Source organism: Bos indicus, chromosome 1 (assembly GCF_029378745.1).
Source record: "Bos indicus isolate NIAB-ARS_2022 breed Sahiwal x Tharparkar chromosome 1, NIAB-ARS_B.indTharparkar_mat_pri_1.0, whole genome shotgun sequence".
NCBI lineage: Eukaryota > Metazoa > Chordata > Mammalia > Artiodactyla > Bovidae > Bos > Bos indicus.
The window spans coordinates 71,498,374-71,503,084 of NC_091760.1; the positions used below are offsets into that span (position 1 = coordinate 71,498,374).

Sequence of the window (4,711 nt, forward strand, 5' to 3'; positions counted from 1 at the left end):
AAACACAGCCGCAAGGATATACACACACCCGGTCCTTACCTGCAGCTCACGTTTCCCTGGCCCCTGGTGACTGTCCCGTCGAATTTCTCCAGAGCGCCGCGTCACGGACAAGGGAAATTGAGGAGGTTGCGGGGAGACGCCCGGGAAAGGCAGCTGACGGAAGCGCGGACCGGAAATCCCGCCTATTGCCCTCCCTCTTATCACTCCGACCACGACTTCTCTTCGAAAACCACTTCTGATACAGTGGTTCCGCCTCCATAGAGGCCCCGTGGGGCGGAGTGACTGAGCAGAACTCACCAAGAGAGAAGATAAAATGGCAAAGGGTCACTTACCTTGCGGAATTGGACTATGCGGTGAAGAAACGGATGTACCTTGTAATAAGACACGGCTGTGACTTGTCACTCTTGCTCGCTGGCCGTCCGTCAAGGAGCGTTAACGTGGTGGCTCGCCTTTTGCCCAGCTCCGGGTTCAGTCCCTTCCAGGCGGACCTACCTGTCCGTTTTAGTCCTTCCTGCTCTACCCCAGCGGCTGACGCCGTGCCAGGCACCCATATACCAGCACATTCATAATGCAGATGGCCGCGACACCTTCCAACCTTGACACCCCCGACCTCCACACCATGGTCTGCAACTACTTCACACAGCACCTTTCCCTACTGGGTGACGTGAAGAGATGCACGTCCGCCAACCAAGTCCTATGAAAAGCCCTCTGTGTTCCAGTTGTTTCTAACCCTTGTTGGCTCACCAAGAGATGATCCCTGGGTATCAACTGGGGGCCATCTAAGCAGGAACAATTCTTGACTTGGTGGCCACTGGTAGGAAATCACACAGCAGGGTGACTGGTGAAAAGAAATGTTTTCCTTTGCTAGAAAGAAACTAGCAAACCCCTTTGGAGGAGTCCCTTGTAGATGGGCTTCCCTGGTGGCTGAGACAATAAAGAATCTGCCTGCAATGCAAGAGACCTAGGTTCCATCAATGGGTGGGGAAGATCCCCTGGAGAAGGGAATGGCAACCCACTCCAGTACTCTTGCCTGGACAATTCCATGGACAGAGGAGCCTGGTTGGCTACACTCAATGGGGTCGCAAAGTGGACAGGACTGAGTGACTAACACTTTCACTTTCAACAAGGCCAGTAAATAGCCAATGTTATGGAATAAGTAGGGCTTCCCTGGTGGCTCAGACAGTAAAGCATCTGTCTGCAATGCAGGAGACCTGGGTTCAATCCCTAGGTCGGGAGGATCCCCTGGAGAAGGAAATCAGATCAGATCAGTCGCTCAGTCGTGTCCGACTCTTTGCGACCCCATGAATCGCAGCACGCCAGGCCTCCCTGTCCATCACCAACTCCCGGAGTTCACTCAGACTCACGTCCATCGAGTCAGTGATGCCATCCAGCCATCTTATCCTCTGTCGTCCCCTTCTCCTCCTGCCCTCAATCCCTCCCCAGCATCAGAGTCTTTTCCAATGGAGTCAACTCTTCACATGAGGTGGCCAAAGTACTGGAGTTTCAGCTTTAGCATCATTCCTTCCAAAGAAATCCCAGGGCTGATCTCCTTTAGAATGGACTGGTTGGATCTCCTTGCAGTCCAAGGGACTCTCAAGAGTCTTCTCCAACACCACAGTTCAAAAGCATCAATTCTTCAGCGCTCAGCCTTCTTCACAGTCCAACTCTCACATCCATACATGACCACAGGAAAAACCATAGCCTTGACTAGACAGACCTTTGTTGACAAAGTAATGTCTCTGGTTTTGAATATGCTATCTAGGTTGGTCATAACTTTCCTTTCAAGGAGTAAGCATCTTTTAATTTCATGGCTGCAGTCACCATCTGCAGTGATTTTGGAGCCCAGAAAAATAAAGTCTGATACTGTTTCCACTGTTTCTCCAGCTATTTCCCATGAAGTGATGGGACCAGATGCCATGATCTTCGTTTTCTGAATGTTGAGCTTTAAGCCAACTTTTTCACTCTCCGCTTTCACTTTCATCAAGAGGCTTTTGAGTTCCTCTTCACCTTCTGCCATAAGGGTGGTGTCATCTGCATATCTGAGGTTATTGATATTTCTCCCGGCAATCTTGATTCTAGCTTGTGTTTCTTCCAGTCCAGCGTTTCTCATGATGTACTCTGCATATAAGTTAAATAAACAGGATGACAATATACAGCCTTGATGTACTCCTTTCCCTATTTGGAACCAGTCTGTTGTTCCATGTCCAGTTCTAACTGTTGCTTCCTGACCTGCATACAAATTTCTCAAGAGGCAGATCAGGTGGTCTGGTATTCCCATCTCTTTCAGAATTTTCCACAGTTTATTGTGATCCACACAGTCAAAGGCTTTGGCATAGTCAAGAAAGGAGAAATAGATGTTTTTCTGGAACTCTCTTGCTTTTTCCATGATCCAGCAGATGTTGGCAATTTGATCTCTGGTTCTTCTGCCTTTTCTAAAACGAGCTTGAACATCAGGAAGTTCACGGTTCACATATTGCTGAAGCCTGTCTTGGAGAATTTTGAGCATTACTTTACTAGCATGTGAGATGAGTGCAACTGTGCGGTAGTTTGAGCATTCTTTGGCATTGCCTTTCTTTGGGATTGGAATGAAAACTGACCTTTTCCAGTCCTGTGGCCACTGCTGAGTTTTCCAAATTTGCTGGCATATTGAGTGCAGCACTTTCACAGCAGCATCTTTCAGGATTTGGAATAGCTCAACTGGAATTCTATCACCTCCACTAGTGTTGTTTGTAGTGATGCTTTCTAAGGCCCACTTGACTTCACATTCCAGGATGTCTGGCTCTAGGTTAGTGATCACACCATCGTGATTATCTGAGTCATGAAGATCTTTTTTGTACAGTTCTTCTGTGTATTCTTGCCATCTCTTCTTAGTATCTTCTGCTTCTGTTAGGTCCATACCATTTCTGTCCTTTATCGAGCCCATCTTTGCATGAAATGTTCCTTTGGTATCTCTGATTTTCTTGAGGAGATCTCCAGTCTCTTAGAGAAGGAATTGGCTACTATAAAAGAATGTTTCCATGTATTTACTTATTTTTGTTTACATGCTTATCTTGAAAGCAGCTGAGAAGAAATATGGTGGGTAAGCAGCTGCTGAGGAGCTACAGGGGAAAATAAAGGATTTATATTGTGACCCTTCCCTTTTGAGTTTTGTTGGGAAGCGTAGTACAAAATAGCCGTAAAAGGAGAAAGTCCTTGGGAAAATGGCGAAGGGCCAGAAGTACCCGGCTTTGTACTGCAACAGGAAAACATCTCCTGCCTTTGGTTATGCTTGGCGCCAAGATTTAATAATAAATAGGGATGTTACTTGAGAAAACGGGTTGTGGGATAAGCACATGAGTCATTTAGAGCGTGCTGTCCTTGAAATGTTTTTACTGATTATGTGTTAACCCCATATGCGCTCTGCTGGCCCTATAGTTTAAGCTCTTTGTTTCTACTTCTATAAAAAGGCTTGACTGCAGAAATAAACTTGTCAGTCCTTGCAAGAGACTGTCCGAGTGTCATTCTTTCAGGTTCGTCGCTTCCAAGTCCCGGGGAGAAAATCCCCAACAAGTTTCAAACACTTATTTGAACAGGGCAGATAGATTCAGTTCAGTTCAGTCCAGTCACTAAGTCGTGTCCGACTCTTTACAACCCCATGAAATGCAGCACGCCAGGCCTCCCTGTCCATCACCAACTCCCGGAGTTCACTCAGACTCACGTCCATCGAGTCAGTGATGCCATCCAGCCATCTCATCCTCTGTCGTCCCCTTCTCCTCCTGCCCCCAATCCCTCCCAGCATCAGGGTCTTTTCAAATGAGTCAACTCTTCACATGAGGTGGCCAAAGTATTGGAGTTTCAGCCTGAGGCAGACAGATTAAGGCGCTTGAAATAAGGACAGCTAGCTGGAGCAGACATCTAAGGGGAAGATTACTACAAAGACAGTGGAAGTTGGGATAGTACCATCATAACCTCTGAGAATCTTAAGGGAAGCTAATTTCATATACAGCCTAGAAACTCTTCAATCGTGACACTGGGCAAACCCTGGATAAAACAAATACAGGTTTAAACTAACAAGGTGTGTAAAGTGTAGAGTGGCAAGAGCTGAGTAAAAATACTAGGTGAAAGGTAAAGGCAATAATTTAAAATGCAGGAAAAAAACTTACAAGCAAGCTGATCTCAGAGTTAGTTATAGTGAAAAATTATAATCAATCCCACAATAAGGACATGGCAAAAATAACCAATGGTGTATAACCTAATGGAACTGCAGCTATTAATGTAGGCTTCCCTGGTGGCTCAGAGGTTAAAGTGTCTGCCTCCAATGTGGGAGACCCGGGTTCGATCCCTGGGTCGGGAAGATCCCCTGGAGAAGGAAATGGTAACCCACTCCAGTATTCTTGCCTGGAGAATCCCATGGACAGAGAAGCCTGGTAGGCTACAGTCCACGGGGTTGCAAAGAGTCCGACACGACTGAGCGACTCCACTCACTCACTCATGTAGGCTGATGAAAATTGCAATCAAATAAAATGATATAAAAATTGTACACAACATTATAAGTGAAAAATCAGGTTACAAAATGTATATATGATGTTTTTAACCCTGTAAATAAAAAAACACTGGTTATGTTTGAACAACTGCATTATGGATTGTCCCTACTTTTTTCTATACCTTCTAAATGTAGTAACATGTTATAATGAAATTGAAACATTAAAATAAGACCTAAAACTTAACAGAC

At 45.7% G+C, this 4,711-nt stretch overlaps 1 protein-coding gene across 2 annotated transcripts in view; it reads right to left on the minus strand.

Moving 5' to 3' along the window:
* Positions 1 to 353, minus strand: part of PCYT1A (phosphate cytidylyltransferase 1A, choline) — a 49,438-nt gene extending 49,085 nt beyond the window's left edge. The window contains exon 1 of one of the 2 annotated variants that reach the window (XM_070789146.1): positions 333 to 353. The gene's annotated coding sequence lies outside the window, so the exon portion shown is untranslated. Of the gene's footprint in view, positions 1 to 39; positions 190 to 332 lie in introns of those variants that run through there. The other variant, XM_019957316.2, reaches the window with a different exon arrangement.
* Positions 354 to 4,711: the final 4,358 nt, after the last annotated feature.